Here is a 27,472-nt window from a genome sequence, read left to right as displayed (position 1 = left end):
AGGAGATTACCGTGACTCAACAGTCACGTGGAATTTGACTGTGGTGATGACTGCCGGTGTGACGGTAATAAGGTCACTGCAACAGCCACAGTATGTCACACACACACACAGAGCGAGAGTGAGAGAGAGAACACACACAGTGACAGACAGAGAGAGTGTTTCTCAAAATGCATACTGCAGTGCTCGGAGCACGGGTCCAAATCAAAGTATGTGAAACGGAGCACGATTTCTTGAAATCAACGAGGGCAATTATTTCAGCTAAAGCGAGAGAAAATACACTACAACTTCGGGAATGAAATGTTGCCTATTCACATCTCATATGTTGCCTGACTACAATATTTTGTCTTGATACGTTAATACATGCAGTGTTCATTTTGGCATGTTTACCTGCCTACATACCGTAGAGTGCAAGTCCATAATAAGTCAAGTACTAGTACTGTTAGCTAGCCAGATAGCCACAAAGAATTTAAATCTATCTTGCAAAACTAAAATCATGGCAAATTTTATTTGTCACATGCTCAGAATAAAACAGGTGTAGACCTTACCGTGAAATGCTTACTTACAATCCCTTAACTCAATTTCTTGAACTGCATTGCTGGTTAAGAAAATATTTACTATATAAACTAGAAGTAGAAAGTAGAAAAATAGAACAATAGAAGTAGAAAATAAAAACAAAATAACAAGGCTATATGGGGGTACCAGTAGCGAGTCGGTGTGTGTGTGTGTGTGTGTGTGGGAGGGGGGGTGTAAATACTCCGGTGGCCATTTGATTAATTGTTCAGCAGTCTTATGTATTGGAGGTAGAGGCTGTTAACGAGCCTTTTGGTCCTAGACTTGGCGCCTTGGTACCACTTGCCATGGGGTAGCAGAGAGAACAGTCTTTGACTGGGTGACTGGAGTCTGACCATTTTTGGTGCCTTCTTCTGACACCGCCTAGTATATAGGTCCTGGATGGCAGGAAGCGTGGCCCCAGTGACGTACTGGGCCGTATGCACTACCCTCTGTAGCTCCTTACAGTCAGATGCCGAGCAGTTGCCATACCAGGCAGTGATGTAACCGGTCAGGATGCTCTCGATGGTGCAGCTGTAGAACCATGCTAAATCTTTTCAGTATCCTGAGGGGGAAAAGGTTTTGTTGTGCTCTCTTCAGGACTGTCTTGGTGTGTTTGGAGCATGATAGATCGTTGGTGATGTGGACACCAAGGAAATTGAAACTCTCGACCCGCTCCACTACAGCCCCATTGATGAGAATGTTCGGTCCTCCCTTTCCTATAGTCCACGATCAGCTCCTTTGTCTTGCTCACACTGAGGGAGAGGTTGTTGTCCTGGCACCACACTGCCTGGTCTCTGACATCCTCCATATAGGCTGTCTCATCGTTGTTGGTGATCAGGCCCTACCACTGTTGTGTCATCAGCAAATGTAATGGTGGTGTTGGAGTGGGCAGTCATGGGTGAACAGGGAGTACAGGAGTGGACTAAGTACACACCCCTGAGGGGCCCCCGTGTTGAGGGTCAGCATGGCAGATGGGTTGTTGCCTACCTATCTGGTTAGCTATATTATTACAAATCACACACAGCTGATAGTTGTGAAGTAAAACGGTTGATTTGTGTATATATTGTTTTGTCTCGATTGCGATTGTTGTCCTGTCTGGAAGATGATTCAGTGAATGAGTAAGTCCATAGTAAATCAATAGGGCTAGCTAGCTAGCTAGCTAGCCACAAAGAATTGGTAGTTATACATAGAAAATGTAAATTTGTGTTGCATTGCAAAACATTGGTTTTAGGTCATTTTTGCATGTTTAACTATCTGGCTAGCTAGATTATTACTATTCACATACCTAGTTGATAATTATGAAGTAAAACATTTGCTTTGTGTATATCGTGTTTTGTCTCTGTTGCCATTGTCCTGGCTGGAAGAAAGTTCAGTGAACGGGGAGGTGCAGCGTGAGGTAATACAGTAGGGGGAGATGCAGCGTGAGGTAATACAGTAGAGGGGAGATGCAGCGTGAGGTAATACAGTAGAGGGGAGATGCAGCGTGAGGTAATACAGTAGAGGGGAGGTCAAGCGTAAGGTAATACAGTAGGGGGAGGTGCAGCGTGAGGTAATACAGTAGAGGGGAGGTCAAGCGTGAGGTAATACAGTAGAGGGGAGATGCAGCGTGAGGTAATACAGTAGGGGGAGGTGCAGCATGAGGTAATACAGTAGAGGGTGGAGCAGCGTGAGGTAATACAGTAGGGGGAGGTGCATCGTGAGGTAATACAGTAGAGGGTGGAGCAGCGTGAGGTAATACAGTAGGGGGAGGTGCAGCGTGAGGTAATACAGTAGAGGGGAGGTCAAGCGTGAGGTAATACAGTAGAGGGGAGATGCAGCGTGAGGTAATACAGTAGGGGGAGGTGCAGCATGAGGTAATACAGTAGAGGGTGGAGCAGCGTGAGGTAATACAGTAGGGGGAGGTGCATCGTGAGGTAATACAGTAGAGGGTGGAGCAGCGTGAGGTAATACAGTAGTGGGGGGATGCAGCGTGAGGTAATACAGTAGTGGGGGGATGCAGCGTAAGGTAATACAGTAGAGGGGAGATGCAGCGTGAGGTAATACAGTAGAGGGAGGAGAAGCGTGAGGTAATACAGTAGAGGGGAGATGCAGCGTGAGGTAATACAGTAGAGGGAGGAGAAGCGTGAGGTAATACAGTAGAGGGAGGAGAAGCGTGAGGTAATACAGTAGTGGGGGGATGCAGCGTGAGGTAATACAGTAGTGGGGGGATGCAGCGTGAGGTAATACAGTAGTGGGGGGATGCAGCGTAAGGTAATACAGTAGAGGGGAGATGCAGCGTGAGGTAATACAGTAGAGGGAGGAGAAGCGTGAGGTAATACAGTAGAGGGGAGATGCAGCGTGAGGTAATACAGTAGAGGGAGGAGAAGCGTGAGGTAATACAGTAGAGGGAGGAGAAGCGTGAGGTAATACAGTAGAGGGGAGATGCAGCGTGAGGTAATACAGTAGAGGGGAGATGCAGCGTGAGGTAATACAGTAGAGGGAGGAGAAGCGTGAGGTAATACAGTAGAGGGGAGATGCAGCGTGAGGTAATACAGTAGAGGGGAGATGCAGCGTGAGGTAATACAGTAGAGGGAGGAGCAGCGTGAGGTAAAGCAGGGTTCTTTGGTGTCAACAGGTAAAGCATCAGACTTCCACAATAAGCAGACCTCAAGAGACACGACACTTCTGTCTACAAGGATTTATGTCCATTTGGTATGGCGCCCAGGAAAGCTCACTCAACTAGACACGCACACAACCTCTCTGGAGAGCCTCCTTCCAATCTAGTTGAATTCCTGCCTGACATTACAAACAGATTGGCCATTACACGGACGCACCCATCTGGCCTCGACAATCCCATCCATATGTTCTAGAGATGTGGAAACCTTCAATACATTATGTGATTGTGAGTAGCCTATATGAAGGGGTCTGGAGGGTGACGGACGTCTGGTGTTCAACATGCAACAGATCAAAATGGCTTCCTATTCCCTTCAAGAAAGTCTTCACCACTTGACATTTTCCACATTTTGTTGATTGTTTGTCACTGGCCTACACACACAGCCCAGAATGTCAAAGTGGAATGCTTTTTGAAATGTTTACAAATGAATTAAAAATAAAAAGCTGAAATGTCTTGAGTCAATAAGTATGATTGGTGAAATTCACTGAAAACCCTCACTAACACATGGTTATATTTACATGATTGCAAATATCCTGTAGCCCACTAACACCAATCAACCAACATTATAGACTAATATTCCATTTCGGTTGTTGCAGGATTTTGTTGTGACAATATAGATCAAATTAAAGTAAGTAGTGCTCACGAGTCAAAAAGGTTCCCTGAAAATGGTGCACAATTGTGTACTGAGTCATCTATTTCTATTTCATATGATTTTGTAAATATTTTTTTGCAATTTGTATGATGTTACAATATCCAATATTAATTTTATTTTTACGGATTTGTAAGGGTTTAAGATCCAGGACTGCATCTTTAAGCTCATATACAGAGCCTTCAGAAAGTATTTACACATTTTCTTGTGTTACAGCTGGAATTTAAAATGGATTCATTTGAGATGTTGTGTCACTGGCCGACACACAACACCCCATAATATCAAAGTGCAATTATGTTTTTAGATTATTTTTCAAATGAATTACAAATGAAAAGCTGAAATGTTGAGTCAATTAGAATTCAACCCCTTTGTTACGGCAAGCCTAAATAAGTTAAAATAAAAATGTGCTTCAGTCACATAAATTGTATGGGCTCTGTGTGAAATAATAAGTGTTTAAATAATAATTTGTTCTTAACGGACTTGCCTAGTTAAATAAAGGTTAAAAAAGAGAAAAAAAAGTGTTTAACATGTTTGAATGACCACATCATCTCTGTATCGTACCTTAGTCGAGCAGTGAATTTCAAACACAGATTCAATCAGAAAGACCAAGGAGGCTTTCCAATGCCTCAAAGGGCAACCATTCGTGGATTTAAAAAACAGACATTGAATATTCCGCTGAGCTTGGTGACGTTATTAATTACGCTTTGGATGGTCAATACACCCAGTCACTACAAAGATACAGGCGTCCATCCTAACTCAGTCGCCGGGAAGGATGGATCAACAACATTGTAGTTACTCCACAATGTTAACGTTATTGACAGAGTGAAAAGAAGGAAGCCTGTACAGAATAAAACATATTCCAAAACATGCATCATGTTTGCAACAAGGCACTATTAGTAATACTGAAATAAATGTGGCAAAGCAATTAACTTTTTGTCCTGAATACAAAATGTTATGTTTGCGGCAAATCCAATACAACACATGACTGAGTACCATTCTTCATATTTTTAAGCAACGTGTTGGCTGCATCATGTTATGGGTATGCTTGTAATTGTTAAAGACTGGTGAATTTTTTTTTAAATAAAAAAAAAGGAACACCTGGTCCAGTCTGCTTTCCACCAGACACTGGGAGATTAATTTACCTTTCAACAGGACAATAAGCTAAAACACAAAGCCAAATCTACACTGAAGTTGCTCACCAAGAAGACAGTGAATGTTCCCAAGTGGCCAAGTTACAGTTTTTACTTAAATCTACTTGAAAATCTAGCAATAATCAACAACCAATTCGACAGAGCTTGAATATTTTTTCAAGAATAAAACGGGCAAATGTTGCACAATTCAGGTGTGGAAGGATTTTAGAGACTTACCCAGAAAGTCTCACAGCTGTAATCGCTGCCAAAGGTGCTTCTACAAAGTATTGACTCAGTGGTGTGAATACTTGTGTTAGTGAAATATTTCTGTATTTCATTTTCAATAAATTTGAAAAATGTATTTTCACTTTGTAATTCTGGGTTAGTGTGTGTAGATGGTTGAGGGGGAGAAAAAAAATTATGAAATCCATTTTGAATTCAGGCTGTAGCAACACAATGTGGAATAAGTCAAGGGGTATGAATACTTTGAAGGCACTGTAGTGCACTACTTTTCATCAGGGCCTTGGTCAAAAGTAGTGCACTAAGTAGGAATAGGGTGCCATTTGGGATGCAGCCCATATGACATTTCACACAGGGTTACATAGGGAGATAAAACATGGGAGAGAACTTTGGCACATTGAGAGGACATGAAGATAGAAGTGGGGTAGTGTTAGTAGATACGGGTATGTGGGGTAAAAGATAACAGGGGGTAGTTATGGTATGCCAACAGTCCCATATAGCAGGGGTCTCTAACCTTAATAAGAACCACAGAGGCGCACATGAACTCTGAGCAATACACACACATACAATGTACCACACACAATATACACACACGGGACACACACAGACAAAGACGTAACACGGCATCGAAGGCAAAGTCATGACCACACAAACACACAGGCAGCAATAACACACAACATACACAAATAAATTAAGAAACTATTAGACACACACCCACACCGTTCCAGGAAAGGTGAGGGTGGTCAGGATGCGGTGCGGTGGCTAACCATAACGGAAGCACACCGTTCCAGGAAAGGTGAGGGTGGTCAGGATGCGGTGCGGTGGCTAACCATAACGGAAGCACACCGTTCCAGGAAAGGTGAGGGTGGTCAGGATGCGGTGCGGTGGCTAACCATAACGGAAGCACACCGTTCCAGGAAAGGTGAGGGTGGTCAGGATGCGGTGCGGTGGCTAACCATAACGGAAGCACACCGTTCCAGGAAAGGTGAGGGTGGTCAGGATGCGGTGCGGTGGCTAACCATAACGGAAGCACACCGTTCCAGGAAAGGTGAGGGTGGTCAGGATGCGGTGCGGTGGCTAACCATAACGGAAGCACACCGTTCCAGGAAAGGTGAGGGTGGTCAGGATGCGGTGCGGTGGCTAACCATAACGGAAGCACACCGTTCCAGGAAAGGTGAGGGTGGTCAGGATGCGGTGCGGTGGCTAACCATAACGGAAGCACACCGTTCCAGGAAAGGTGAGGGTGGTCAGGATGCGGTGCGGTGGCTAACCATAACGGAAGCACACCGTTCCAGGAAAGGTGAGGGTGGTCAGGATGCGGTGCGGTGGCTAACCATAACGGAAGCACACCGTTCCAGGAAAGGTGAGGGTGGTCAGGATGCGGTGCGGTGGCTAACCATAACGGAAGCACACCGTTCCAGGAAAGGTGAGGGTGGTCAGGATGCGGTGCGGTGGCTAACCATAACGGAAGCACACCGTTCCAGGAAAGGTGAGGGTGGTCAGGATGCGGTGCGGTGGCTAACCATAACGGAAGCACACCGTTCCAGGAAAGGTGAGGGTGGTCAGGATGCGGTGCGGTGGCTAACCATAACGGAAGCACACCGTTCCAGGAAAGGTGAGGGTGGTCAGGATGCGGTGCGGTGGCTAACCATAACGGAAGCACACCGTTCCAGGAAAGGTGAGGGTGGTCAGGATGCGGTGCGGTGGCTAACCATAACGGAAGCACACCGTTCCAGGAAAGGTGAGGGTGGTCAGGATGCGGTGCGGTGGCTAACCATAACGGAAGCACACCGTTCCAGGAAAGGTGAGGGTGGTCAGGATGCGGTGCGGTGGCTAACCATAACGGAAGCACACCGTTCCAGGAAAGGTGAGGGTGGTCAGGATGCGGTGCGGTGGCTAACCATAACGGAAGCACACCGTTCCAGGAAAGGTGAGGGTGGTCAGGATGCGGTGCGGTGGCTAACCATAACGGAAGCACACCGTTCCAGGAAAGGTGAGGGTGGTCAGGATGCGGTGCGGTGGCTAACCATAACGGAAGCACACCGTTCCAGGAAAGGTGAGGGTGGTCAGGATGCGGTGCGGTGGCTAACCATAACGGAAGCACACCGTTCCAGGAAAGGTGAGGGTGGTCAGGATGCGGTGCGGTGGCTAACCATAACGGAAGCACACCGTTCCAGGAAAGGTGAGGGTGGTCAGGATGCGGTGCGGTGGCTAACCATAACGGAAGCACACCGTTCCAGGAAAGGTGAGGGTGGTCAGGATGCGGTGCGGTGGCTAACCATAACGGAAGCACCTCATATTAAAAAAGGGAGCAGGGATCGTTTGTATCAATCAGCGTTAATCTGGCCTTAATGTGTTTATTAAAGACAACATGAACTGTCATTTCCTAGCAGAAAACCGTTTTACCGGGGAACGGCCTTAATCAAATAAACCCAGGCTCTGTGCCATAATGTGCTTATTGTCACATGGTAATAACCACTGATTGAATAAAATAATTTCCAATGACAGAAAACACACGCGTGTGTATGCGTGTCAAATTATAATGTCAAATTTCCAACCAGTCTTAATAAAGGCCTAGGTGTCTTGATGGAGAGAGAGGGTCAAGTCTAAATGCCTGGCAGAGAAAATGATTCATTACAAAAACCAATGACAAAGGGGAAAGACATTTAGAAACAAATGACCAAATTAATTAAAACATTTACAATGGAAGACATGCACAATTAAACCGGGGATGATGCGATCATGAATAAATGGTGGCGTCCTGTTGGGAAATGAATGAAGTGGGTTCTTCTTTTGTTTGGTCAATGACAGAGCTGAAATAGAGACCGATAGATAGATGCCTGGATTAGATGTAATGCTTCTATTACGGCTAGTCGAGTAAATGGAGTCTCATCTAATCTAAAACACACAAGCATTCCTGCTATCGACCGATTCGGATCTAAATTGTCTGCACAAATCAATCTGAGCTGCCAGACAGAAAGCTGAGCTGCCAGACAGAAAGTATAAACACAACCATAACCAATCTACAGTACATTGTAGCCTATATTTCTCTTGCAACTGTCACTCTGCTTGTTTCCCGGGCACAAAATGGTCACCTCATACCTCAAATGCTCCCTAGACCAGGGCTCTACAACCCTGTTCCTGGAGAGCCACCAGGAACATAACGGAAGCACACTGGTTTTCAATCCAGTCTCAGTTGTAACTGACCTGATTCATCTTAGCAAAGAACAATTTTCTAGAATCAGGGGAACTAGATGAGGGTTGGAGCAAAAACCTAGAGGACAGTAGCTCTCCAGGAAGAGGGTTGGAGAGCCCTGCTTTTGACACTGATTTGCAATCAGTTTTGCGTTCATTCACCTGGCTTGGCACAAAATGACAGACGAGGCAGAGTGGGGAGGTCGCTGGGATCCAGTGGGGGGGGGGTCAATGCCCGCATGAGGTGAAAGGTCACATCAGCTACACGCCATTCCAATGGTGCCAGGGGCGGCTGGCGTTGTTTCACCAGACCCCTGTCGACCTTCGTAGTGAATGACTGCTAACAGCTGGGTGCTCCACTAGCTCTGACATCAGACACCGTGACCTCTGAACTGGGGCCGCGATGCTGCACCCGGCTTGATATGTCTGGCACACACCCAAACACACCTCTCCTCACATAGTGTACACACACACACCTCTCCTCACATAGTGTACACACACACACACACACCTCTCCTCACATAGTGTACACACACACACACACACCTCTCCTCACATAGTGTACACACACACACACACCTCTCCTCACATAGTGTACACACACACACACACACCTCTCCTCACATAGTGTACACACACACACACCTCTCCTCACATAGTGTACACACACACACACACCTCTCCTCACATAGTGTACACACACACACACACACACACACCTCTCCTCACATAGTGTACACACACACACACACACACACACCTCTCCTCACATAGTGTACACACACACCTCTCCTCACATAGTGTACACACACACCTCTCCTCACATAGTGTACACACACACATACACACCTCTCCTCACATAGTGTACACACACACCTCTCCTCACATAGTGTACACACACACCTCTCCTCACATAGTGTACACACACACCTCTCCTCACATAGTGTACACACACACCTCTCCTCACATAGTGTACACACACACCTCTCCTCACAGTGTACACACACACCTCTCCTCACAGTGTACACATACACCTCTCCTCACATAGTGTACACACACACATACACACCTCTCCTCACATAGTGTACACACACACACACCTCTCCTCAGTGTACACACACACACCTCTCCTCATAGTGTACACACACACCTCTCCTCACAGTGTACACACACACACACCTCTCCTCACAGTGTACACACACACACACACCTCTCCTCACAGTGTACACACACACACCTCTCCTCACAGTGTACACACACACACACACCTCTCCTCACAGTGTACACACACACACACCTCTCCTCACAGTGTACACACACACCTCTCCTCACATTGTACACACACACCTCTCCTCACATTGTACACACACACACACACACCTCTCCTCACATAGTGTACACACACACACACACACCTCTCCTCACATAGTGTACACACACCTCTCCTCACATAGTGTACACACACCTCTCCTCACATAGTGTACACACACCTCTCCTCACATAGTGTACACACACCTCTCCTCACATAGTGTACACACACACCTCTCCTCACATAGTGTACACACACACCTCTCCTCACATAGTGTACACACACACCTCTCCTCACATAGTGTACACACACACCTCTCCTCACATAGTGTACACACACACCTCTCCTCACATAGTGTACACACACACCTCTCCTCACATAGTGTACACACACACCTCTCCTCACATAGTGTACACACACACCTCTCCTCACATAGTGTACACACACACCTCTCCTCACATAGTGTACACACACACCTCTCCTCACATAGTGTACACACACACCTCTCCTCACATAGTGTACACACACACCTCTCCTCACATAGTGTACACACACCTCTCCTCACATAGTGTACACACACCTCTCCTCACATAGTGTACACACACCTCTCCTCACATAGTGTACACACACCTCTCCTCACATAGTGTACACACACCTCTCCTCACATAGTGTACACACACCTCTCCTCACATAGTGTACACACACCTCTCCTCACATAGTGTACACACACCTCTCCTCACATAGTGTACACACACCTCTCCTCACATAGTGTACACACACCTCTCCTCACATAGTGTACACACACCTCTCCTCACATAGTGTACACACACCTCTCCTCACATAGTGTACACACACCTCTCCTCACATAGTGTACACACACCTCTCCTCACATAGTGTACACACACCTCTCCTCACATAGTGTACACACACCTCTCCTCACATAGTGTACACACACCTCTCCTCACATAGTGTACACACACCTCTCCTCACATAGTGTACACACACACCTCTCCTCACATAGTGTACACACACACCTCTCTCCTCACATAGTGTACACACATCCTCTCTCCTCACATAGTGTACACACACACCTCTCCGCACAGTGTACACACACACACACCTCTCCTCACATAGTGTACACACACACACCTCTCCTCACATATTGTACACACACACACACACACACCTCTCCTCACAGTGTACACACACACACACCTCTCCTCACATAGTGTACACACACACACCTCTCCTCACATAGTGTACACACACACACACACACCTCTCCTCACATAGTGTACACACACACACACAACTCTCCTCACATAGTGTACACACACACACAACTCTCCTCACATAGTGTACACACACACACACACACACACACACCTCTCCTCACATAGTGTACACACACACACACACACACACATCTCTCCTCACATAGTGTGTACACACACACACCTCTCCTCACATAGTGTACACACACACACACACCTCTCCTCACATAGTGTACACACACACACACACACACACACACACACCTCTCCTCACATAGTGTACACACACACACACACACACACCTCTCCTCACATAGTGTACACACACACACACACATCTCTCCTCACATAGTGTACACACACACACACACACACACCTCTCCTCACATAGTGTACACACACACACACCTCTCCTCACAGTGTACACACACACACACCTCTCCTCACATAGTGTACACACACACACCTCTCCTCACATAGTGTACACACACACCTCTCCTCACATAGTGTACACACACACCTCTCCTCACATAGTGTACACACACACCCATCCTCACATAGTGTACACACACACCTCTCCTCACATAGTGTACACACACCTCTCCTCACATAGTGTACACACACACCTCTCCTCACATAGTGTACACACACACCTCTCCTCACATAGTGTACACACACACCTCTCCTCACATAGTGTACACACACACACCTCTCCTCACATAGTGTACACACACACACACCTCTCCTCACATAGTGTACACACACACACCTCTCCTCACATAGTGTACACACACACCTCTCCTCACATAGTGTACACACACACCTCTCCTCACATAGTGTACACACACACCTCTCCTCACATAGTGTACACACACACCTCTCCTCACATAGTGTACACACACACCTCTCCTCACATAGTGTACACACACACCTCTCCTCACATAGTGTACACACACACCTCTCCTCACATAGTGTACACACACACCTCTCCTCACATAGTGTACACACACACACCTCTCCTCACATAGTGTACACACACACACCTCCTCACATAGTGTACACACACACACCTCTCCTCACATAGTGTACACACACACACCTCTCCTCACATAGTGTACACACACACACCTCTCCTCACAGTGCACACACACACACCTCCTCACATAGTGTACACACACCTCTCCTCACATAGTGTACACACACACCTCTCCTCACATAGTGTACACACACACCTCTCCTCGCATAGTGTACACACACACACACACACACCTCTCCTCACATAGTGTACACACACACACATCTCTCCTCACAGTGTACACACACACACATCTCTCCTCACAGTGTACACACACACACACCTCTCCTCACATAGTGTACACACACACACACCTCTCCTCACATAGTGTACACACACACACACACCTCTCCTCACATAGTGTACAACACACACACCTCTCCTCACAGTGTACACACACACACACACCTCTCCTCACAGTGTACACACCACACACACACCTCTCCTCACATAGTGTACACACACACACACCTCTCCTCACATAGTGTACACACACACACCTCTCCTCACAGTGTACAACACACACACCTCTCCTCACAGTGTACAACACACACCTCTCCTCACAGTGTACAACACACACACCTCTCCTCACATAGTGTACACACACACCTCTCCTCACAGTGTACAACACACACACCTCTCCTCACAGTGTACAACACACACACCTCTCCTCACAGTGTACAACACACACACCTCTCCTCACATAGTGTACACACACACACACCTCTCCTCACATAGTGTACACACACACACCTCTCCTCACATAGTGTACACACACACACACCTCTCATACTGTACACACACCCCTAACCTCTCACACACACACCTAACCTCACATACTGTACACACACATCTCTCCTCACATACTGTACACACACCCCTAACCTCACATACTGTACACACACTCCCCTACTAGCCTATGTTTTTATTAAACTGTAAGTAAACCAAAACAAATGTTGGTTACAGAGTTAAGACTGATGACTAATAGTCTAACCAGGCACTGCTCCAATCTCTGAGGTAGCCAACAAGATGGGCTGACAGACACATCGCCCTGTTAGCTCCTAGCACAAGCATTTCACAGTACCTTATATCCTGCTGTAAACTGTGTATGTGACATATACATTTGATTTGTGAGTAACTGGAAGGACAGTGGAAGAAAGTTAGCTAAACCAGGATGTAGTTAGCTAAACCAGGATGTAGTTAGCTAAACCAGGATGTAGTTAGCTAAACCAGGATGTAGTTAGCTAAACCAGGATGTAGCCCTCGCGGATGGACTACTTACCGGCGAGGAGGAAGGTGATGAGGCAGGTCTCTTTGGGCATGTAGAGTTTGAGGCGGGAGCCACTGAACACGTATTCTACCACCGCCTCTGAGCGGCCCGCTCTCTGGAGGAAAGGCAGGAACTGCTTGGCCTTCTGTGTTTCCTGGAGAAGAAAGAAACATGTTCAGAGTAGCAGCTTCACCCTATAAATGCAGATCTTCATGTCAATTGGATGGTCTGATAGTGGATCATACACCTCAGTCCATCCACTTCATATGCAGATGAGTAAATTAGGTTGAAGTTCATTGCGTGGGGTTTCTCGGTAAGGGTGAACGGACCAATGATTTCACCATGACATTGCTAGGCCTCGTCTCTCTTTCTCCCTTTCTGTTGAATCACTGGCTTGATGGGTACACCAAGGCCAAAATTACAAGCGTGGCTAAATCATTGCCTATTCAGACAGGCTGATGAATCAATGGCAGAGAGAGAGAGTTATATTAACTCTGCCAAGGCAGGCAGGCCAATGTAGGAAGGCCAAGGCAGGCAGGCCAAGGTAGGCAGGCCAAGGCAGGCAGGCCAAGGCAGGCAGGCCAAGGCAGGCAGGCCAATGTAGGAAGGCCAAGGCAGGCAGGCCAAGGCAGGCAGGCCAATGTAGGCAGGCCAAGGCAGGCAGGCCAAGGCAGGCAGGCCAAGGCAGGCAGGCCAAGGCAGGCAGGCCAAGGCAGGCCCAAGGCAGGCAGGCCAAGGCAGGCAGGCCAAGGCAGGCAGGCCAAGGCAGGCAGGCCAATGCAGCCATAACAAACCAGGCAGTGACTCACTAGCACTCTCTCATGATTTAGATGCCGTGGGGTGGGGAGGTGTGTGTAGAGGAAGAGAGATGTGTTCTGGCAAAACAGATAGATGTACTGGGTGAGCAGGATGAGGAAATATGTTGTTGACAAGGTGGAACTATTCCATCAAGCGCCAGGTAGCTCAGGATTGCAGGGTGCGAAGTCAACATTGCTGTGGTGATTAAAGTTACTGGGCAGGAATCTAGCCCTACACTACACATTATTTCTCCGTTCAGATGAACTCTTAGGATGGAGAAAGGTGGGCAATGGGAATAGGGAAACAGGTGAACACACACATATATACCAGCTGGGCTGGGGGGCAGGAGTCAGGAGGGACTGTGTTTATGTAACCTGTGTTGGGGGGTGAAGAGAGAGAGAGAGAGAGAGAGCCCCAGTGCCATATCCACTCAGCACCTTTGTATGTACTGTACACACACACCCCACTGTACTCCATTATATATCCCCACTGTATTCTTCTCAATATAACCCACTTCATCTACATAATCCCTCTCGGTAATATCCCTGTGTGTGTGTGTGTGTGTGTCACAGGCAGAGAGCTGAGGGGTGCGGTGGATCGGGTTGTTAGCTGCCATCTCTGTATTTTTATTAGAAAGCTCATTACATTAGCCTGGCCCGGCCACTACAGCCTCCACAGCCCAGCTCTCCAGCCAAGAGGGAGCAGTACTTTAAGATGGAGGAAGAGACACACACGCGCTTGTTCTCCCTGACTGGCAGAAGTCATCAACAGATTGGCATGGTATCAAGGATCTATTCCTGGGCGGCTGTCAGTCTTCAGAGTGACGGGGAAACAAGCTGACATGTAAATGTGTCGTATCCCCTCTATGGCTGCAGTGAAACACAGAGAGGGCTGCTGAGAGAGATGGAGCATCTTTAGAGAGGGGCTGGGCAAGATCAACACACACACCTGATTACACTGGAGAACAGCGTGTGTGTCTATGCGGGCGTTAAACAATAACACACGTCCTAGACTGACTGCCCAGTCCATTAAAGCATGGACAAGTCTCCTCGTAAAACAAAGATTTAAGGTGGTCAGAATGAGAGGGAGGGAGTGTGTGTCCCCAGCCGTCATTCCTTTATGTGCTTTAACACACGTGGGCCATGGAGCGAGTGTGGAGCGAGAGTGGAGCGAGAGTGGAGCGAGAGTGGAGCGAGTGTGGAGCGAGTGTGGAGCGAGTGTGGAGCGAGTGTGGAGCGAGTGTGGAGAGAGTGTGGAGCGAGTGTGGAGCGAGTGTGGAACGAGTGTGGAGCGAGTGTGGAGCGAGTGTGGAGCGAGTGTGGAGAGAGTGTGGAGAGAGTGTGGAGAGAGAGTGTGGAGAGAGAGTGTGGAGAGAGAGTGTGGAGAGAGAGTGTGGGTACGTACGTGCATCTCATTACTCCCCGTTAACACATTTTATGGGCACGGAGTAAAATCTAATCTTCATTTAGTGAGCAGCCCAATCAATTTTCACAAGCAGAGACGCTGTCTGCTGTCCATGGAACACGTAAACAACTTCCTGGATGACTTTATTAACGCAGAGGGAACTATATTTAGATGGGACTTTATTGCTATAATATGGGGGGTTACGGGGGGGCTGGTATTATGGATATTACTTAGAGTGAGTCATCTATAGATCAGATGACAAGGCATGTCCTGGGGAGTGGCTTGGGAGAGACTGGAGGGCATTGAGACTGGTGGGTCAAGGTTTGGCAATTATATTATCAAGAAGAATGTTGGCCCAAGAAAGTGCATGAACATTGCACACACACACACACACACACTCTCCAGGGGGAAAAACACACAAGATATAAGCCTAGTCACATAACAGTAAACACACACAACTATTCCTCAAAGACACACACACACACACACATTTCTCTCTCTCCCACCCACACTCTCACACTAATCCATCTTACCCCAGAGATATCAGCCACTCTGTGGATGGGGACCTCCTTCTTGCTATGCAGCCCTTTCCCGTTCTTGATTGCCCTGTGATCAATCAGAGGGAGAGAGTGAGACAGAGTGGCCACCATTACGGTTCATCCCATCATCCAGCGAGTTAAGGAGAAACCATCAGGTCTTTGAGCCGCAGAGGAGAAATGAAGCTGTGGGTAATAAACACTCAGAGAGCCATTCCGGCTCAGAGGGGGGGATACAGTTTCCAAGCTCCCCGGCTCCACCACGAGGATCAGCGGCAGAGGCACTTCACGTGTAATCTATACCCTTAAAATGGAAACTGTAATGGTTGGAGGGGACGAGGGAGTGCATTTTCAGTCTGACCATGACGCTGGTGTGATGACCACCTGTTCAGATTCCTACTGGAAAGGGATTGAGTGCTACAGATGAAGATGACGAAGATGGAAATTGTGGCAGTCAGTGTCATCTGTGGGTCAGTGATGTGTGTGTGTGTGTGTGTGTAAGAGATGAGGGAGAATGAGAAAGGGAAGAGAAGAGAAGGAGTTTGAGGAGCCCAGAAAGAGACAGAAGGGTAGCATGGGAAAACACTTGCACAAACACCAAGGATGGGTCGTCATCTATCTGCTAACCCGGAGATCTTCATCTTTAGTGGTGTATTAAAGCACATACTAAATCTCCCGGTGCACGTAATTATATTCACAGAGCACGTGTAAAGAGAAGGCCTGATTCAGTGTGTGTGTGTGTGTGCGCGATAAAGCGAAAATTAGAGCAGCGCAGGGGTGTAATCAGTCTAAACGAGAGTTTCTAATGGACAAATTCAAGTAGGTCGTTCCCTGTTTTGTTCAGTTTGCTTCCGTTTAAGAAACCTTTTGCAACAGAATCGGAGTAATGAATACACCCCAGGCCTTGTAGAGGTGCTGATTTACGACACAGGGAAAAATGGCCACCTCTGACCAGTGTTGTTCAATATTTTGCCATGATGCAACACACACATATTCGTATTGTATCCCGAAGGGGAATACACTTGTGTTGTTGCATGAGCTTGACAGAAAGCATTTTCATTTAAAGGGAGGTTTAGTCAAGCTGGTTAAATCAGTCAGGTTTAGTTTTCAGCAGTAGAAACCATTTTGGGGCACTGTGCTTACCGTGCCTCTGCAGCCAGTAGCTCGTCGTAGTGGGATGAGCGCTGGTCATCATCCTGTCTGTAGCGGATGACCGTGGCAAAACCTTTACTGACCAATGCCTCGGCTATGTTACTGTGGAGGGAGTGAGAGAAACAGAGAGTGAGCGAGAGAAACAGAGAGTGAGTGAGAGAAACAGAGTGAGTGAGTGAGAGAAACAGAGTGAGTGAGAGAAACAGAGTGAGTGAGAGAGCCCGAGAGAGGAAGACAGAGAGAAAGACCGACAGAGAGAGAGAGAGAGAAAGCGAGGTGATTTTAACCCCTGTTTAGTTCTCAACCCAGTTATTATACAGTAGAAAGCTTCAAGGCTGCAACACGGCCCATCAATACACCAAAAAGGGCGCGGGGGCAAACTCAGAAACACTGAAGAAACACAAGCTCAGAAACACTGAAGAAACACAAGCTCAGAAACACTGAAGAAACACAAGCTCAGAAACACTGAAGAAACACAAGCTCAGAAACACAAGCCCAGAAACACAAGCTCAGAAACACTGAAGAAACACAAGCTCAGAAACACAAGCCCAGAAACACTGAAGAAACACAGAAGAAAGCTTAAAGAAAATGTGAAAGACAATGACTGACTAACTAACTGACTAGCAAGTCAAGGTCCCGGCAACATAGTGAGGTGAGAGAGACCTTCGAACCACAGCAACCAGAGGCTGCATTGTTATTTCACAACCACAGAAAGAGGGGGAAGGTGAGAGAAAGAAGTAGAAAAATAACGGGTGAGAGTTCGATGGAAGGGCTCTACAGTTAGCTCAGAGCCCTTAGGCGCCCATGTAACAGCTAAAGTGGATGGGAGTGAGTGCACTCGGTGCAGGCTTGTCTTTCAAAATGTTTTGTTAGCCTGTCGGCATGCTAAGAAAGTTTGGTGGCTCCTCGTTGTGGTGAAATGTTTATTAGGTTTTCTGTTCAGATTAATTGGAGCGAGAGAGATGAGAGCGCGAGAGAGAGCGCGAGAGAGAGATGAGAGCGCGAGAGAGAGATGAGAGCGCGAGAGAGAGATGAGAGCGCGAGAGAGAGATGAGAGCGCGAGAGAGAGATGAGAGCGCGAGAGAGAGATGAGAGCGCGAGAGAGAGATGAGAGCGCGAGAGAGAGATGAGAGCGCGAGAGAGATGAGAGCGCGAGAGAGATGAGAGCGCGAGAGAGATGAGAGCGCGAGAGAGATGAGAGCGCGAGAGAGATGAGAGCGCGAGAGAGATGAGAGCGCGAGAGAGATGAGAGCGCGGGAAAGATGAGAGCGCGGGAGAGATGAGAGCGCGAGAGAGATGAGAGCGCGAGAGAGATGAGAGCGCGAGAGAGATGAGAGCGCGAAAGAGAGCGCGAGAGAGATGAGAGTGCGAGAGAGATGAGAGCGCGAGAGAGATGAGAGCGCGAGAGAGATGAGAGCGCGAGAGAGATGAGAGCGCGAGAGAGATGAGAGCGCGAGAGAGAGAGCGCGAGAGAGATGAGAGCGAGAGAGATGAGAGCGAGAGAGATGAGCGCGAGAGAGATGAGAGCGCGAGAGAGAGCGCGAGAGAGATGAGAGCGCGAGAGAGAGCGCGAGAGAGATGAGAGCGCGAGAGAGATGAGAGCGCGAGAGAGATGAGAGCGCGAGAGAGAGCGCGAGAGATATGAGAGCGCGAGAGAGAGCGCGAGAGATATGAGAGCGCGAGAGAGAGCACGAGAGATATGAGAGCGCGAGAGAGAGCACGAGAGAGATGAGAGCGCGCGAGAGAGATGAGAGCGCGAGAGAGAGAGAGACCGGCCGCCGCCGGCAGAGAGAGGGAGAGAGGCAGGCCGGCCGGCAGAGAGAGGGAGAGAGGCAGGCCGGCCGGCAGAGAGAGGGAGAGAGGCAGGCCGGCCGGCAGAGAGAGGGAGAGAGGCAGGCAGAGAGAATAGAAACAGGAGGGGTCTAGTAAACTGCCTTCAATTGAGATGTGGAGTCAAAAAGAAAAGAGAAAAAACAGAAAAAGTATTTCCCCCGTCCTCACTTTGTTTCATTTCTCGGTCTTTTATAAATTGAGACAAATTGAGCATCACATCATGACAGTGGCTTTAATGACTTTCACATCTTCTGAATGGAAATGTGGAGGCAGATCAGCAAACACTGCAAAAATGTTGGACTAAGTGTTGCAAATTGCCTTCAAATTAGACACTTTAAAAAAAGTTGGAAAAGCATATTGTTTTCATTTCATAGATCTCACATGACTGGGATGGGTGAAAACAACATGGTGGATCTTTCACTTTGACCCACCCAGGTTGTCAGTTTAGTGCTTGTTCCAAAGATTGTATTTATTCTACCTTCATTTATAAAGTCAAGTCAGTTTAAAGAACAAACTCTTATTTACTGAATGACCTAGCCTGCCTGACTGTATGCATTTATAAAGTATGAGGAAATGAGGTTGACGTGTCCTTGGGAAATCAGACAACCTTTAACACAACCTTAAATTAGCCTAAAAGCAGGGTACGGTCAAACAGGCCTTTTCCACACCCCTCTCCACCAGTCCCCACTCCAATACTAACAATCTCAATGGTTGTGGTATCTAGGACGTCGGCTGCTAGCCTGCTGGCACTAGCTATCTCCAGCTAGCCCCCCTGCTGTGCCTCTCTCCCTCGCCTTGTGCTAAACGGGTAGAGGGGTCTGGCTCACCACGTGGAGAGAAATATGGTGCGCCATAAGACGAGCACGCTCACACACACACAGCACCTCAGAGCCTGAGGGCGGCCCGGCCACCTGTTACCCACAATGCACCGCAATCTGCCTGGTAATTGGGTGACCTACGCTGGCCGGACGTTGCTGCTAACTAGCGGTGCCGTGTGATAAGGGGGGCTAGCAGATGAAAGGAGAGGGACTCCGTAGCTCCAGAACATGTCTTAACAATGTCTTTCTTCCATTTGTATGAGTGAAAACAACCTCAGAGGGCGTAGCCGGGCGACATGTTGACCTGAAGGGGTGTGAATGAACTGTGTGGCTTGCCCACGTTGGTTGCTCTTTAATGCAGTAGGCTGTTCTATTGGGCCTTTGTAGAGCTTTTATTTCTCCTTCAACTGTCTTATCCATTACATCAGTGGCCTACAGACAGATATTCACTTCAACTGATTCTAAGGAATATAGATATATATGGCCTAGATCAGTCCCCTTCAATCATAGCATATTGTGCATGTTTGTTCCAGTCCAGTACTAACACCCAACTCAACGTTCCAATGGGTGAAATACAGTAAGTTTGAGCCGACTCTGCCGTGTTCCTACTGGACTAGAACAAAGCTCTGCACTATAGAGGTTTCCGGAGCCAGGATTGACAAACGCTCGTCTGGACTACTCATCCTGTCTACAAGCAAGGTGACAGACATGTTAGGGGTCAGCAGAGGTCGACGGTGCAGGGGGACAAGTTGGTGTCCAGATAGGTGTACTCACATGCCGCCGATGGTGACCGTGGCACAGGTGCGTTCTGCAAAGGCGGGGATGGTGCTGGTCTCTGAGGAGCTGGTGGCAGCTCTGATGTAGTCCACCGTGACGTTCACCTGAAACGCCATGTCACAGGAAATTATGTCAATGCATGTCACAGGAAATTATGTCAGACAACTCTCCCGGTGAATGACGTCAAACAACTGAAGGCTGATTTAGAAGAGCCACCGTGTCTTCAGTGGACTAGAGACCTCAAGTCCTCATGGTCACCGTCATGTAATATAGGGTTGAACACAACGTATGACTGCACACGTGGGGAGATGGAGTCAATTTGTGTCAACGTCATTTATTTTGTCGTTATGTCGGCCTATCATTCATGACTAACATTAGTGATGGGGGGACTCGATAAAGTTACAAAACGCTAGTATTTTCCTTCATAGCTTGTTCTCCATCTTTTTAAGTAGGAAGCCAATTTGTTTGCAGCACCTTATTTACATGACTGGTCAAAACTAGTTTCTCATGACTCTTGTCCCTCTGAAGCAGACAGATGGTGAGCAATATGTTGGGAACATCAAGTCGTAATAAAATCAAGGCATCGACTAGTCAACGTTTTTCAAATAATTAGAAATACTGGTCATGAAAATGCAATAGACAGACATGTATGTGCGTGCGCGTGTGTGTGTACGGGCTAGTTTACAAGGTCACCCCCAGTCAGTGTGAATCATGTCAGGCTGGACTGTGGATCTCCCCAGAGGAGCACTGGGGCTGTTTATAACTCCACGCTCACGAACACACGCACGCGCCCGCGCAACCAAGAGGTGGCAGATTACTATCAAACAGGGACAGGCCCAGCAGCACACAGCGGGTGGAGGAAAAACAGTGTTTAGATGGGGAACAACCATTTCCCCCATTCCTCCCTTCCGGGCCGACAGAGCAAACAGAAGCAGGGATGAATAGGATAGGTGGGGACAGGCAATGACATTCCCTAAGCCCAGGATGGGAGCAACAGGGAATCTACAATCTGGGAATCTCCAGGCCTGCATTTTTACTCCATCATACAGTTGAGCAAACAAAGAGCTAATCCGTTAGAGAGAGGTGCGAGGGTCCCAACCGTCCCAGATGGTGGGGTCACAGAGGTGGGAGAGGAGACGAGGGGGGCGTTGTCATTAATCTGAGGGCCTCGCTGGACAAGGACACGGTGATGGAGTGTAGACAGGATTATAGGAAATGGATGTACCAGCATGCTCTCTGCTAAGTTGGCGTCTGGAGAGGGTGGGTGGTAAGATGGGGATGTGAGAGAGTGGTAGAGGAAGAAGCTAGAACGGCCTAGCGACAAGAGGGTTTGGGGCTACAGTGTAACCATAAAAAGGGGACTAAAAGGTGTCGTACTACATTTGAGGACTATGTGGAGCGATGTAGCGTTTTGTACAACAATAGGGCACATTCGTAGGGTTTATCATTGGTAGCCTAGCGGTTAGAGAGTTTGGCCAGTAACCAAAAGGTTGCTGGTTCGAATACCTGAGCAGACAAGGTGAAAAATCTGTCAATGTGGCACTTAAACCTAATTTGCTCCAGGGCACCGTACTACTACGGCTGACCCTGTAATATAATACATTTCACTGCCTCTATCCAGTGTATGTGACAAAATATATTTACTTCTACAAAATGGCTGAAGCATTTACTAACTACCCTAAATGTTATTGTGTGTGACTGTTACTAGAAGTCTTGGGAGGCCATTGCATCTATTTTCATGTTGAAGTAGACCTAACAGAATGAGTAGAAAGTTCCCCTATAACAAACCAAAACACAAGGCTCAACTTCCACTTAATATAGAAAACTGCCTGGACTACACAACATATTACTGTCAATAACATTGGTATAAGATGCTCTTAGTAAAATTCCCGCTAGCAAACACTCACACACACACACTTCATGACAGAAAATAAGCATAACAACCCAATCTGATCGGCATAATGGAAATTTCATTTAGCGCAGACTTCCTGCCGAGGCTCCTCATTTCCCCACAGCGGAACACGGCTGTAAGCTTTTTTGTGCCTCAACAAATAAGGCATTTATTCCCCCCATAAAATATGGTTTTGGTTCATTTGTGCTTTGTGTCGCGTCTCCTCCCGAATCTACACATCTTCTGTAATGGCTCTGCATCGTTGGGCAGGGATAATAACTTCAGATGAGGGAAGGAGGAAGAGTGTGAGAAAGAGAGCAGAGAAGGAGAGAAAGAGAGGAGAGGAGCAGAGAAAGAGGAGAGAAGGAGAGAAAGAGAGGAGAGGAGCAGAGAAGGAGAGAAAGAGAGGAGAGGAGCAGAGATGGAGAGAGAGGAGAGGAGCAGAGATGAAGAGAGAGGAGAGGAGCAGATGGAGAGAGAGAGGAGAGGAGCAGATGGAGAGAGAGGAGAGGAGCAGATGGAGAGAGAGGAGAGGAGCAGAGATGAAGAGAGAGAGGAGAGGAGCAGATGGAGAGAGAGGAGAGGAGCAGATGGAGAGAGAGAGGAGAGGAGCAGATGGAGAGAGAGAGGAGAGGAGCAGATGGAGAGAGAGAGGAGAGGAGCAGATGGAGAGAGAGGAGAGGAGCAGATGGAGAGAGAGAGGAGAGGAGCAGATGGAGAGAGAGAGGAGAGGAGCAGATGGAGAGAGAGAGGAGAGGAGCAGATGGAGAGAGAGAGAGGAGAGGAGCAGAGAGAGAGAAAGAGGAAGAGAAAGATTAGAGGAAAAAATGAGGACAAAAGCAGAAGGAGGAAGGAGACGGAAAAAGGAATAGAGCAGATTTTCAGCAGAGCACGACAGAGAGGGAGAGTCTGACCCCATTAAGAAAAGTGATGATAGATTAAAAGGTTTGACAAAGCGATGGTAGATTAGAGGATCCAGCAGATTCTCCACAGACCAGTGTGCAGATCTCGAGATAGAGAAGTCATTTAGAAGAGACCCCTAGAGGAGAGGACTGGAGGGGGATATCTGATGAGGAGGAGTTGGGGAAGAAATGTGTTTGTTCCCGACTGGGATCAGGGGCTCGGAGATTCGCTTAACTGTTTTTTATTTATTCCTTATTTTACCAGGTAAATTGACTGAGAACACGTTCTCATTTACATCAACGACCTGGGGAATAGTTACAGGGGAGAGGAGGGTGGATGAATGAGCCAATTGTAAACTGTGTGTGTGTGTGCGGGCGTCTGCGTAGATAGAGTGTAGGTAGATAGAGTGTAGGTGTACAATAAGTAAAAAGCATGCTTGGTCAGACACAGGGCTGTTTTGCTGCAGAGCTCCCCACACCAACCACAGTGTGAGTGGTTGAGTTTAATAGTCTGGCGCTAGGTGCAGCGGGGAAAGTCTAATACATATTTTATGGATTAAAAACTGAGCCTCGGCTCTGCTCAAACACACAGCTGTAATTCCAGCGTCTTAAAGCCCCGGGTGGAGAGAGACATGACTTCATAACAGTGTTGATGTACTCAGATGCCCTGGTGTTGTTAACACAGTAAAAGCAGCTGGCTATCATTTAGGGAAGTGGGGTGAACCACAAACTCCACACAAAGTCCCATCTGGGATCTGGACCTGGGGACCTAGTGACTCCTGTGAACTGAGCAGGCATGTATAAAGAGAAACACGTGTGCATACCGCTACACACACCGACTGCTCCCACTATAGTCAAACTGGCAACACAAACGCCACGGGGTCTTCCTTTACATTCACACACACGTTATAAAAATATATATTTTAAAAACTGCTATTCACTGTACTACACTCGCGCAGCAGAACAGGAGCCACTTTGAGCAGGCCGGGATTATCCGAATGTGCTCTCCTCTGATAAGTGGATTAATGCAACGTTTCCATTGGCCTTTTTCTGCTGAGGCTGAGACCCGGCACATAGAAAAGAGGAACAGCACTACTTATAAAGTTAACCAAATCTAGCTTTGGATTATGTCACCGAGCGAAACAGCTATTTCAATACGGTGAGAGAAGAGAGAGAGAGGGAGTGGGAGAGATGGAGAGAGAAAGAGAGAGAGAAAGAGAGAAAGAGAGAAAGAGGGAGAGAGAAAGAGAGACGGAAATAGAGAGAGCAGAAAGCACTTCTCTGCAGATTTACCTTCATTACCCGACACGAATAAACTTCTCAGGCTTTCTGGCGTCTCTGTCAGTGTGTTGAGGGATAGAAGGAAGAGAAGCGACCTGACATGGACTCCGGTCCAGTCTAACCATCTGAGGCTTGTGTACAGCACTTCAGGGCCCATATTCACAGCGGCTGATAGTAGAGGCGCTGATAGAGGATAAGTCTTCAGAACCAATCAAATTATATGGAATATATATATATATATATGATATGATATGGAGCTGATCCTATATCAGTACTAATCTTGTGATTAGCAACCTGAAGTCTATGGCCTGAGATTGTACACTGACTGACTGTATCCATCCACTCTCTTGATTTCCTTTCAGAGCCGTGTGTGTGGGTGTTAAGAAGTCAAATAACACTTGGACACATTTGAATAAAAAAAAACGATAACTGGGATTCAAAACAAAATGTTCTCCTCACACATCAAAAGAACGTTGGAATTGAGATGCAGTCTGGTTAAATTCTCTGTTGAACTTAATATTCTTAAATGTAGAAAAACAATGTTGTCTATATGACTAATCCCTGAAACTTGGTTATTAAAATGTATCGAAATAAGTTTTATTGTAGCACAGAATCATTAAGAGGGTAGTTTGGTATTTTCCTCCACTTGTGCAAGTCAAAAAATAACCAACTACCTCAGTCACACATTAACAGCTCTTAACTGATGCTCTGACATCCATTTGATATGGACCCAACCTCTGATAACAGAAACCCTTTGAATATTGGACACGCTTCATAAGAGATGAAAAGTATCTCAGCCATCTTGATAGAGATGGAGACAAAGGGACATTATTCTTGTATACATCTCTTAAAGTGGAGCACTTTGAGGCTTCCTCTGGCTGTCTGCCAACTTACTAAACAGACACTTTGAATGATTGATTGAGCTTATTGTATTTCAGCGTTGTACGCCTTTTATGCTTAGGTCGATGACAATAGTGTTCTGTGGGGAAAAGTTGGTTCAATTCCCAACAACCACCATTGGTGGACTGTATGATACAAACTTTGACCTGTCATGTAAAACCCTCTTTCGGACCACTCGGGACTGAAGAGGGGCACATTCTGATGAGGGATGCCCAGCAGGTGAATCCAATTTGGGGATGGCTGCACTCCTTGCACAACGTCCCACCGGATTTCGAGGGAGAGAAAATAACTTGTTAAACTAATGTAGTCTGCTGTGCTGTGTGAGACGAGGGCAGAGCGCCCTCGTCTCGGCGGCTCCGAGCTGGGGCTTTCGGGCGTACCGTGCCCTCCCGAGCACCAGACGTGTCTGAAAATACCGCAGAGTACCACCGTGTCAAGTCCCAATTACCCCGCTGATGAAGTAAAGTGATGGTGCCGGTCGTGCCGAGCAGAGCTAAGAGCGCTAAAAGAACCCAGTGCAGGTTCTCAAATTAAACCAGGCTCAAAGGCTTTAGTACTACATTTAAACGTTAGTCATTTAGAAGACCATCTTATCCAGAGCCACCTACAGGAGCAATTGGGGTTAAGTGCCTTGCTCAAGGGCACCTAGTCGGCTCTGGGATTCGAATCAGCAATCTTTGGGTTATTGGCCCTAACGCTCTTAACCGCTAGGCTACCTGCCACCTGCGGTACTGTCAAATCTCTTCTGTCCTTTGTGTTTGCTGAGGTAAAATGATGGTGTCTGTGGTGGCCAGCGAAGCAGGAGAGATAAAAACAGCCACTGGACATGATCAGAGAACTCCCTCTCTAATGGTTGCTGTAGTCAAAACACTGGTCCTTCTGCATAGCAGGACAAAAGCATTGGTAGGACTGTCAGATCTGCTCGTTGGATGGTTTAGCTTCCACACTTAGTGAACTGGGTTCCCTGACATTTCCCTTTTCTTCAGTCAAAATGGGACCAAAACAGAAGCACATTAGGCCTATATGCAGTCAAAGATCAGCATTACAGCCCTTTTCCTTCCATGTACGTATTGGTACATTCACCCTCGTCTCACACCACTGTACCCTTACATCAATACAACACTTGATGGGGCTAATCATCTCAGATTCTTCCTTGTCGTGCTTTCTAACTCTGGTTGCCATGGCGGCCGAGGGCAATGAACCTACCTTCAAGGTAAAAAATAGTTTGGGTATCAACATTTATCTAGGAATCGCCCGAAAAAACAAGTCCATTCTCAGCCGAGCCGTGTCTTAGCAAAAACACAGGCTTTTAAAAAACGGGAGGAAATTTGTGATCAGCCAGGGTTTCAAATACTTAATAATTGTTGCCCGTTTGAGTTGGGGAGCCTCAATATACAGTGGGGAGAACGTGTATTTGATAACCTGCTAAATCGGCAGTGTTTCCTACTTACAAAGCATGTGGAGGTCTGTAATTTTTATCATAGGTACACATCAACTGTGAGAGACAGAATCTAAAACAAAAATCCAGAAAATCATTTAGCATTTTATTGCATGACATAAGTATTTGATACATCAGAAAAGCAAAACTTAATATTTGGGACAGAAACCTTTGTTTGCCATTACAGAGAGCATACGTTTCCTGTAGTTCTTGACCAGGTTTGCACACACTGCAGCAGGGATTTTGGCCCACTCCTCCATACAGACCTTCTCCAGATCCTTCAGGTTTCGGGGCCATCGCTGGGCAATACGGACTTTCAGCTCCCTCCAAAGATTTTCTATTGGGTTCAGGTCTGGAGACTGGCTAGGCCACTCCAGGACCTTGAGATGCTTCTT

General features: G+C 47.2%; 1 pseudogene; it reads right to left on the bottom strand.

Moving 5' to 3' along the window:
- LOC109881868 (staphylococcal nuclease domain-containing protein 1-like) overlaps positions 1–27,472 on the bottom strand; it is a 356,997-nt pseudogene that overhangs the window by 285,807 nt on the left and 43,718 nt on the right.

This window comes from Oncorhynchus kisutch, linkage group LG19 (genome assembly GCF_002021735.2).
Source record: "Oncorhynchus kisutch isolate 150728-3 linkage group LG19, Okis_V2, whole genome shotgun sequence".
Taxonomy (NCBI): domain Eukaryota; kingdom Metazoa; phylum Chordata; class Actinopteri; order Salmoniformes; family Salmonidae; genus Oncorhynchus; species Oncorhynchus kisutch.
The sequence above is the reverse complement of the archived record's forward strand: the minus strand, read 5'-3'. Positions and strand labels throughout refer to the sequence as shown.